The sequence below is a fragment of the Oncorhynchus tshawytscha genome, linkage group LG28 (assembly GCF_018296145.1).
Source record: "Oncorhynchus tshawytscha isolate Ot180627B linkage group LG28, Otsh_v2.0, whole genome shotgun sequence".
Taxonomy (NCBI): domain Eukaryota; kingdom Metazoa; phylum Chordata; class Actinopteri; order Salmoniformes; family Salmonidae; genus Oncorhynchus; species Oncorhynchus tshawytscha.
The window spans coordinates 5,504,890-5,516,773 of record NC_056456.1 but is presented as its reverse complement, the minus strand read 5'-3'; the positions used below and the strand labels follow the sequence as shown (position 1 = coordinate 5,516,773).

General features: G+C 43.2%; 1 non-coding gene across 1 annotated transcript; it reads right to left on the bottom strand.

Moving 5' to 3' along the window:
* LOC112227399 lies at window positions 1-53 on the bottom strand. Its single transcript, XR_002949864.1, has one exon. It is a non-coding gene; the product is annotated as a U7 small nuclear RNA (small nuclear RNA).
* Between the last annotated feature and the right edge of the window lie 11,831 nt (window positions 54-11,884).

The window sequence follows — 11,884 nt, the reverse complement described above, 5'->3', positions numbered from 1 at the left end:
GGGGGCTTTCTCCTTGAGGAAACCTACTGGAGAAATACTAAAAGAGCACATTGTCCCTAACATGTAGGTAGGACAAAAATTGTGTTTTTGAGGACTTTTCTGTAGTCCAGTTTTTTTTGTGGATAATATAGTATTCTACAAAAGTCTATACTAAGTGCTACACATGATCGATGGATACTACAGTATGTAGTATAGTATTGTTCAGAATTCTATAGTATTTTGTTATGTATGTATCTTAGCTAAGGTCAATGCAAGCTGTACAAACACTTGGCCCCTAAGCCCTTTATTAAGTGGCTAGTTTAAGTTTAGTCATTTAGCAGACACTTTTATCCAAAGCATCTAGGGTTAAGTGCTTTGCTCATTAACAGATTTTTCACCTAGTCAGCTCAGGGATTCAAACCAGCAACCTTTCGGTTACTGACCCAACACTCACAAATTGTAGGACGCGCACCCGATGGTGAACTCAGTTCGGATTAAAATTTAGTCTTGAAAGTTGTAATAGTAGAATCCACAGGGTGCAATTTCGAAATTGGATAGTGCATCATCAGTTCCTCTTGTCATGTCAGTCATTGCATACCTTAAAGAGCTATATATATAACTTGTCTGAAATGTCCAGATCAGCTAGCCCATGTCAGGTAACAATTTTTTATTTAGGTTTTTTAGCCCATAGATATTATAATTTTTGAGTTGCTCAAATTTCACATGAATACACATTAGACATGGCAAAATGTGTAGAATTGCAAGAAAATTTGCTTTAAAACTGCTACATTTTCTTTGCACCCCATAACAAAATGTATAAAAAATCTGAGGCCTGTAGTTTTTCCTGATCTGTCAACCTAACCAGGTAAAACTGAGGACCTTTAATATGGACTCTGATGGCACCAGAGTTTTTCTAATCAGTTCACATGGTTTAAAAAAAACTCCTGGCCTTGGGAAGGATGAAAACCCTGTCAAACTGCAGCAACCTTGCACTTGTTTATATTAATGATATTTTAAAGAAGGACTAGTGGGGGTTTCCTATACACAGAGAAAGAAACATGATTGGACATTAAAGCACACAGGGGTGAGCTTGCTTTTTGATGACAGGTTGTTCTCAGTTGGCCATCTCCATTGAACTAGAAAATGTTGGTGAAATCTATTGCATTTGTGTATTTTTTTCAATGAACATGCGGAAGGTGACAGAATTCTGTAAACAAATGTAAACAAATCCACAGACGTCATTTGATCTGCAAATGCAGATTCAACAGTTCTAATGCAAACGTGTTCTTTTGAAATGATTGGAATCCTACACAATGCAATACTTTTATTTCAAACTCTGAAAAGATGCTTGTCAGTGCTTCTGTTTTTATCTACACATTGTGATGTTTGTTTGCGAATGTGGGAGCAATTACTAAAAAAATCACTATCCATATTTATAAATAATTTAGCATTTATAAAAAATGATGTTTTACAAATACAAGTCAAGAGGTGTTTGTATATGGGTAGTTCATTATATTTGTGCATTGTGTTTTTTTGATTTATGGATTATGGTACATATTTGTGAGTTGTACTCTATCTGTCCTGGTCAGTCCCTGTTTGGGAGACCAGATGCTGCTGGAAGTGTTGTTGGAGGGACAGTTGGAGGCACTCTTTTCTCTGGTCTAAAAAAAAATATCCCAATGCCCCAGGGCAGTGATTGGGGACATTGCCATGTGTAAGGTGCCGTCTTTCAGATGGGAAGTTAAATGGGTGTCCTGACTCTCTGTGGTCACTAAAGATCAAATCAAATTGATTTGTATAGCCCTTCTTACATCAGCTGATATCTCAAAGTGCTGTAAAGAAACCCAGCCTAAAACCCCAAACAGCAAGCAATGCAGGTGTAGAAGCACTCATGACACTTTTCATAAGATTAGGGATGTTAACCCCGGTGTCCTGGCTCCCAATCTGGGCTTCATACAATCAGTCACCTAATCATACACAACTTCCAATTTACTCATTATTCCCCCTCTGCCATATAACTATTCCCCAGGTTGTTGCTGTAAATGAGAATGTATTCTTAGTCAACTTACCTAGTAAATAAGGGTAAAATAATCAATTAAAACATGTATTTACAATAATTTTGGCACTACACTATGTCCATACAGGGGCCTCATTTATAAACGTCTGTCCCAACTCTCATTTGATTGGACCCACTTCAGAGTAGTGAATAGCTTTATGCGATCCGATCGGAAGTGCAGTATAACGGTAGAACAGACGTTTCACCTTTTCCATCCATGTTTGTAGGCTACGTCTGAATACTGTCATGTCAAATTTCTCGAGGAGGCAATAGCATATCGTAACCATTACAGAATAAATTCCTCATTCTGAAGTAGCCATACAACAAATTTCCACGTTGGATTGGGCCTATTAGATAAACAAAATTCTATTAGACTATCTGTCCCGTGCATTAGAAAGGGGGTGCGGTTTATAACATACAGGTGAACTGTCACGACTTCCGCCGAAGTCGGTCCCTCTCCTTGTCCGATCCACTTTTCATTTTCCATTTGTCTTGTCTTTGTCTTACACACCTGGTTTCAATTCCCCAATTACTTGTTCAATATTTAAGACTCTGTTCCCGCATGTTTGTTTGGGAGTAATTGTTTATTGTATTGTGGTCCGTATTTGTGGCCTTGCATTTAAAATTGCAATTTAAAATTGCTTTCATTACTCATAACTGCTGTCCTGCGCCTGACTCATCTCACCAGCTACACACAGACGCATTACAGAATTACTCACCTGAAATGGAGTCAGCAGGAGTAGACGCTCGTGCTACAACGTGGATCGCGTGCTGCAGACGATGAAGAGATGGGAGAGAGAAGGAGGTCTTCCAAGCCTCCACCAGCCCCACTACAGCAGGCTCCACAGTTCACCTCTCCTTTATCCGGTCCCAGCGGGATTACCAGCTGGAGCTCCCAGCTGGAACTCCTACCTGGAGCTCTACCTGGCGACTGTCCACCCGGATCCTTCGGGACGTGAGAGCGTGTCCACCCTTGTCTCCTGCCTCTCAGGCAAAGCCCTGGAGTGGGCCAACGCCGTATGGAGTGAGGGAGACGCGGCTTTGGACCATTACGCAGTTTGAACCATTATGCTTTCGGGCAGTTTTCGACCACCCGTCTGAAGGTCGAGCGGCGGGTGAACATCTGCTTCACCTGGGGCAGGGGACGAGGAGCGCGCAGGATTTCGCTTTGGACTTCCGGACCCTGGCCGCCAGCGCGGGATGGAACGACAGGGCCCTGATCGATCACTACCAGCGCGAGGACGTCCATCGGGAGTTGGCCTGCCGAGACACCACTCTCACGTTGGACCAGCTGGTGGACCTATCCATCCGGCTGGACAACCTGCTGGACACCCGTGGACGTCCGGATCGGGGCCTTTCAGTTCCATCCCCCGATCCGACGCCCATGGAGCTGGGAGATGCTGCGCTCAGGGTGACTGGAAGAGGGGTTATTCCCTGCACCATCTGTGGCCGCAGAGGGCACACTGCTGGTCTGTGCTGGGGGGGTTCCTCAGGGAGTCGAGGCAGCAGGCAGGGCATTATCGTGTCACCCCAGGTCGGCACCAGGCGGCACCAGGCTCACCCAGAGCCCCCTGTTGCTCACATGTATGTGTTTATCAAATTTCCTGTCATGAACCCACTATTTCGAAGAGGGCGACTAAATTACCCCCCCATCGATGGGGTGACTGTGCGATAAGTCTCCTGGTAGACGCAGTATCACGTGTATCCTCTGTCACAGGAGGAGACGGCAGCTATGGAAACATATGTCTCCGAATCCCTGGGGCAGGGATACATTCGGCCCTCCACTTCACCTGCCTCCTCAAGTTTCTTTTTTGTGAAGAAGAAGGATTGGGGTCTGAGCCTGTGTATTGACTACCGAGATATCAATCAGATTACTGTGAGGTACAGCTACCCACTGCCTCTCAATGCCAGTGTGATCGAGACAATGCACGGGGCGCACAAAATTGGATCTCAGGAGCGCGTACAACCTGGTGCGTATCCGGGAGGGGTACAAGTGGAAGACGGCATTTAGTACCACCTCAGGGCACTATGAGTATCTCGTTATGCTGTATGGGTTGATGAATGCTCCATCAGTCTTCCAGGCCTTTGTTGACGAGATTTTCCGGGACCTGCAGGGTGTAGTGGTGTATTTCGATGACATTCTGATATACTCCGCTACACGCGCCGAGCATGTGTCTCTGGTGCGCAGGGTGCTTGGTCGACTGTTTGAGCATGACCTGTACGTCAAGGCTGAGAAATGTATGTTTTTCCAACAGTCCAACTCCTTCCTAGGGCATTTCCACTTCAGGGGTGGAAATGGAGGGTGACCGCATTTCAGCCATGCGTAATTAGCCGACTCCCACCACGGTAAAGAAATTGCAGCGGTTTCTAGGGTTTGCCAACTACTGCAGGAGGTTTATCCGGGGTTTTGGTCAGGTAGCAGCTCCCATTACCTCACTGCTGGAGGGGGGACCTGTGCGGCTGCAGTGGTCGGCTGAGGCGGACAGGACTTTTGGTCACCTGAAGGCTCTGTTTACCTTGGCTCCCGTACTGGTTCATCTGGTTCCCTCTTTGGCGTTCACAGTGGAGGTGGACGCATCCGAGGCTAGTATAGGAGCCGTGCTCTCCCAGCGCTTGGGCACGCCACCAAAGCTCTGCCCCTGGGCATTCTTTTTCGAAGAAGCTCAGCCCGGAGGAGCGAAACTATGGTGCGGGGGACCGGGAGCGGTTGGCTGTTGTCAAGGCTCTGAAGGCGTGGAGACATTGGCTTGAGGTGGCTAGACGTTCCGTCTGCTGTCCGTGACCGTTTGATCTATTGGGCCCACATGTCACCCTCCTCTGGTTACACTGGCATCGGTGCGTTGCCTTAGTGGGAAGTAGTAGTGATCCACCTTGGACAAGGACGTGAGGGTTTATGTTTCCTCTTGCTCTGTGTGTGCCCAGTGCAAGGCTCCCAGGCACCTTCCCAGAGGGAAGTTACAACCCCTACCCGTTCCACAACGGCCGTGGTCGCACCTGTCGGTGGACTTCCTGAAGGATCTTCCTCCCTCACCGGTCAACACCACGATCCTGGTCGTTGTGGATTGGTTTTCTAAGTCCTGCCGTCTCATCCTTTTGCCCGGTGGAGAGAGTTAACTAGGATGTGGGTAGGTTTCTGTGGTCATATTGCCAGGACCGGCTGGGGGAGTGGGCGGCGTTCATCCCCAGGGCAGAGATGGCCCAAAACTCACGCCGCCACTCCTCCACTAACCTCTCTCCCTTCCAGTGCCCACTGGGGTATCAGCCGGTTCTGGCACCTTGGCGTCAGAGCCAGATCGAAGCTCCTGCGGTGGAAGAATGGTTTAAGCGCTCAGAGGAGACCTGGGATGCCGCCCATTTGCACCCACCTGCCCTGCTGGAAGCTGGGTCCGCGGTTTGTGGGGCCATTCAAAGTCCTGAGGAGACTGAACGAGGTAGGCTACAGGTTACAGCTTCCCCCAGATTACCGTATTAATCCCTCATTCCATGTGTCTCTCCTCAGGCCGGTGGTGGCTAGTCCGCTCCAGGAGTCTGAGGTGCCAGATGTTCCTCCTCTCCCTCCGCCAAATTCGGTCCCTCTCCTTGTTCGGGTGGCATTCATTGGTTGACATCACCGGCCTTCTAGCCTTCGCCTATCCACTTTTCATTTCCCATTTGTTTTGTATTTGTCTTACACACCTGGTTTACATTCCCCAATTACTTGTTCATTATTTAACCCTCTGTTCCCCCATGTTTGTTTGTGAGTAATTGTTTATTGTATTGCGGTCCGTATTTGTGGCCTTGTATTTACACAACGTGTATTGTTATATTATTGAGTAAAATTGCTTTCATTACTCATATCTGCTGTCCTGCGCCTGACTCATCTCACCAGCTACACACAGACGCATTACATGAACAGACAGTTGACATTTTTCATTGAAGTGTGTAGGCTACCACTGTAAGTTGGTCTACTGTAGTTTTATTTCTTTTTCTAGTAGGCAGTGTTTTATAATGCACGCACAGTGCAGCATGTTTTAATTCGGGAAAAAGTAAATGCACAACATTATTCAATTCAAATGATCAGTTTACAGGTCCACAACAATTTGCAATTGTTTTTGTCTGATATTATAAAACGGGGAACATGCGTATGTATGGTGTGCTCCAAGTTTATAAATCTCAATATTTTGATATCTGCACAGTCTTTTCAGAAATATTGCATGCATATATTTAGTGTAAAATTTACGCAAGGTTAGAAATGAAGCCAGAGATTATGAAATATTTTGATAAAATGTTTTTGAAAAAGTAAAGCTGTAAACATTTGTGTTAACAACATTTTTGGTTGGAAACAAGGAATGCTTTTTTTCAACCAGGAACAGGTGTGCAGCGGTGAAGAAAGCATTAAATTGTCATACTTGAGTAAAAGTAAAGATGCCTTAATAGAAAAGGATTCAAGTAAAAGTGAAAGTCACCCAGTAAAATACTACTTGAGTAAAAAGTTTTAAAGTATCTAGTTTTAAATGTACTTAATTGCAGTGGTGGAAAAAGTACTCAGCTGTCATATAAAGTAAAAGTAAATGCTATGCATCAAATGTCTTATTAAGCAAACCAGGTTTAAGGACAGACATGATTTACAAATGCAGTATTTGTGTTTAGTGAATCTGCTAGATCAGAGGCAGAAGGGATGACAATGTGTTATACTGATAGGTGCTTGAATTGGGCCATACTGCTATCCTGCCAGAGCATTCTAAATGTAACTAGTACTTTTGGGTGTCAGGGAAAATGTAGTGGATTAAAAGTACAAGTTGTCAAAATTAGTAAAGTACAGTTACCCCCCCAAAAGACTACTCAAGTAATACTTTCAAGCATTTTTACTTAAGCACTTTACACCACTGCAGGTGTGTGTGTGTGTGTGTGTGTGTGTGTGTGTGTGTGTGTGTGTGTGTGTGTGTGTGTGTGTGTGTGTGTGTGTGTGTGTGTGTGTGTGTGTGTGTGTGTGTGTGTGTGAGAGAGAGAATGTTTCTGACTCGCTGTCGGAGTCGCATGAATCACAGTTTTGACAAGCGGGTCCAGACCAGACCAAATCTGAACCAATCATAAACGTCTATTGTTTCACAAATTTGGAAAGCACAGTATAAAATAGAGCACGGCACAGTAAAGAAAAGTAGAGTATAGTTCAGTTCAGCACAGTAGGGAGTACAGTATAATGTACTGTACTGTACTCTACTTTGCTCTACTGTACTGCACTGTACTCTTATTAAATACTGTGCCGTACTCTACTGAATTAAACTCAACTATACTGTACTATAATACACTGTATTGTACTGTACCATACTGCACTGTACTCTACTGGACTGTGCTGTCCAAACTTGTGAAACCTAGACATCTTTTCAACGTCTGGAAAATAAGTATTCTAGGCTAATTAAGATGCTAGTTAACACATGGCTTGAACTAGGAACTCAAAAAATAGGTTTGAAAAAGCGCTCCCTTTCCTCGTTTCAATAAAAAGTTATTGTTTATGGATATTCCCATCATACAACTATTTATTAAAGGTCCCGCACAGAAATCCTATTTAGTAAAAATATCCTTGCATGACCAAGCACCCCTATAATATTTTTACGCTATTAAAATGCTCAGAATTGAAGAAATTGTACCTTTCTCTAATCTATCAGGAAGCTTGAAAGAACAGGCTGAGTGGGCGGGGAGCTTATATTCATGAGCTCGGCTTGACCGACAGCTCTTTGAAATACCCTTGCTTTAGTTGCCAGGTAACAAGATAAACAATGGGCCACATGTCATTCTGAGCCTAAATAGTATGCCTCGTGGCGTTTTCTCTAAGGAGCTGAGCACAGACTGTCGGATATTCAGACAAACTATAGCAATACACAATTGCATTTCTATTGTTTTGTCACTAATTATATAATACGGTTCACCAATACACTTCTTCACAATAATTAGTAAAGCCTGAGTCACCTTAAGTTTACACATAAGGCAATGTACATGACTTTGCCAACAAGCGTCGCAGGTTCTAAAATGGTCAATTAAACTTTTTTACTTTTCAAACTGTACTATATTTTAAGTGGTGCCTCTGCATTAGCATTATAAATTAAAATATGTTCAGAATTGTATGTATTGATCAGGCATTTATTTGATTATTTACAATAGGCCAGCATAGCTGAAATGTTGATCAACATGAACACTTATGAGAAATAATGGTGACACATCATTTGACATAAACTTATTAGCGCTATAATTCTAATATAGGCACCCGGTGCCCTACAGTGTACAGGACCCCATTTGTAACACCCCCCCCGAAAGCTTGAAAAAACAATACAAAGTAACAAAATGTGATATCATGCCACCTAAAAGTTAACTACAGAGATTGATGCGGAGGGGAGGGGGGAGGGGGGGGAGGGGAGGGGAGGGGAGGGGAGGGGAGGGGAGCGGGACCCATGTACCCCGTTTCAATCAAAAAGGCTTCAGTCACCGACTTGGCTTCAGTCATCCCCAAGATAGAAGCTGTAGACAAATCCAGCTATGGCCTCCTCATCCAGCCTCTCACACTGGGATGGACAGCTCGCCACATACGGCGCTAGATGAAGGGTGACCTCGTTGAAGAGAAGATTCAGGAGCCTGCATACGTAGCCTGTAATGTTTTTGAATAGGGAAATGTTTGTTAAATGGGTATTAACTAAATGTCCTTTTTTTTTACTGTTCTGTGTTATGATGCTATCAATTCATTGATGTAGTGATGTACTCCTTCATTCTGCAATGCGTTTTCTGGTGTTTTTGAAGTACTCAATTTGAAATACGCAATATTTGATTGTGGACTTTTTTGTGAAACTTTTCAGTGTTTGAATTTTGAATGTTTGTGCTCAATTGATTTGAAATGAATAACTATAAGTTAAAGTATGCTGGGTCTGTCTTCACAGGCTTCACAGTATATGCCCCCCTTCTTTGCCTGGGAAAGCTGATTTTGTATTGTAGCAGGTGGATGCCTGGGAAGCTGTGCAGACAGAGTAAATGTTGAATTTTCTAAAACGTCTATCATTATAGCTTGATGATTGTGGAAAGACAAAGGAGATGGAAAGTGAAATAATAATAGCCCCCATCATCAGGATTAGACCCAATGACACAAGCTACATCGACCGTAAGACAACAACACACTCAATGGAATGGCAGAAGATGACTTTCAGGGGTGAATTACAAATCCTATACACACCGCTACTCCTTTTGTGGACAACATTCCTTCATGTCAGCTGTGTGCTGGCAGTCCTCAGACTCAACGTAGGGGGCTGAGGGATGGAAGAACAAAAATCATATAGTGACAATCAGGTGTGTACAGAAAATATACTGTTCACAAGTCAAAACAATCACCTAACCCCCCCCCCGCCAGTTCGTGCGCATTCAGTATGTGAGTTGTTGTCCTTTGATTGTTTATGTTCATCAATTCCGCATTACATACTGTATATCACCAGTAGTACATTTAAAATGAATCCCCGTCCTTTGTAATCTACAGTGATTGGTTTAATATGGCCATTTCTGTTAATGCATTCAATATTATTACAGTCATTTACTGTGGACACGTTGTTTGCAGAGCTCACAACCTTTGCTACCCGCTGCACTATCAATTATCAGGAAATAAACGTTTTTTTTCACAGTGACTTAGGCTAAAGTTTTTTTCACAGTGACTTAGGCTAAAGTTTTTTTCACAGTGACTTAGGCTAAAGTTTTTTTCACAGTGACTTAGGCTAAAGTTTTTTTTCACAGTGACTTAGGCTAAAGTTTTTTTCACAGTGACTTAGGCTATCTCCAATATTTGGGTACAATATGTGTCCGTACAAATGAATTTCAAACAATCAAGAAAATGGTTTCTTCATGTTGCATATCCAATACTGAGTGTGCCAATGCCTGATTCACATTACCGGACCAAACCAAGGAAGGGGTTTGGTATGAAACACACTCCCTTCTAGATGTACTGTGTGGTACGACCTCAAGGATTACTATAAAAGCAGGTGACGTCCCGCCTTATTTGGCAATGGTCTTGGTAAGTGGGGTGTGCCAATATTTTTTCTAGGATGCTTTCTTGACGAGACTACTAACATTACACAAAATTCTAAAGGCAGTAAGGCACATTTCCACATGACCAAATGTAGCGCTTTTGTTTACGGTTTCATACACATCTATGTCCTTTAATGTAGATTAAAAAAAACATGTAAGCTGTGAGAAGTGTGCGTTTATATTCAGAGCAACATCCATCATAACCAGAAACAGATGACAATGGGGGTCGTGTCAACTCGTACTTTTACACAGCCGTTTGGACTGAATGGTGGTGCAGACTGCTAAGACAGTTGGCTCATAGTTCAATGGCTGTAAGGTCCATTACCACATGGGGCAATTATCATTGTATTTTTCAAATCCTTTAACAGTATTCATCCCATACCCACACACTTCTAATTCTGACAAATGAAAGCATGCTTGTGAGAGGGGTCGCTCTGGTAGTAGTTGTAGGTTTTAAAACATTACCCAAGACTAATCTGTGAGTTAATTTGACCATTGGAAGGAGCTACTGCATAAATACTCCAATGCAGGTTGGATTGAATTGAGCACCTAATCTTCATTTTCAAGGTGATGATTAAATTCTCCCAATGGGGTAATCAAACTTACACCGCAAGTGGCAATAGATGTCAGCAACTCACTGCGGTGAGCTAACTGTCCAAACAATATATATGTTTGCAATGCACATACTTTTATTATCAGAGCATGGCAGTGGACTTCTGGTAAGTATGCTTTATGCCCCGCACACATTGTGATTTCATTACACCGTACATCATCTTCACGGAGTCTTGTCCTGCCACTGAACAGTTCCAGACAGTCCAGAATAGATGTTTGGCTTATATCGAAATGTGTTGAAAGTGTGTAACTCCAAATGTTTTTTAATACTCCCAGAGTATCACAGACCATAGGCCATTTACATTTATGTGAAATTAGTTACCCCTTATACTAACCATGGTAGAGCATCCTACTGGAAGCTAAATAGCTCCTTATTGAATAACCATATAGTTAAGTTTGAGGTTAAAGGTCTACTTTCACACTTATGGGAAAGGGCTTGTGCAAAAAAAGTATTGCAATAGCTGGGAGCACTTTAAATGACCTTATATGGTAATACTCTTGCTTAGACCGGAAGAGCTGAGGAGGAAAAGGTGGTAATAGCTTCCTCTTTCTCAAAAACCTCCAGCTGGCCTTTCAGGGGAGGAGAAGATGGAACTGATTGAGTTACAAAATAAACTGGATGACAGATACACTGAGCGTACAAAACATTAAGAACAGCTGCTCTTCCCATGACAGACTGACCGGGTGAATCCAGGTGAAAGCTACGTTCCTTTATTGATATGCCTTGCTAAATCCACTTCCATCAGTGTAGATGAAGGGGATGACACTGGTTAAAGAAGGCATTTTAAGCCTTGACATATTTGAGACATTGATTTTGTATGTGTGCTATTCAGAGGGTGAATTTCGCAAGACAAAATATTTAAGTACCTTTGAACGGGGTATGTCAAGGACTGTGTCAAGAACTGCAACGTTGCTGGGGTTTTCATTTCCATGTCTATCAAGAATGGTCCACCCCCCCAATGGACATCCAGCCAACTTGACAACTGTGGGAAGCATTGGAGTCAACATGGGTCAGCATCCCTGGGCAACGCTTTTGACACCTTGTAGAGTCCATGCCCTGATGAATTGAGGCTGTTCTGAGGGCAAAACGGGGTGCAACTCAATATTAGGAAGGTGTTCCTAACGTTTTGTACACTCAGTGTATAGATAAAAGCAGAAGGAGCCTTTATTAGAAACTGGCTTGAGGAGGCAGAACAAAATTCA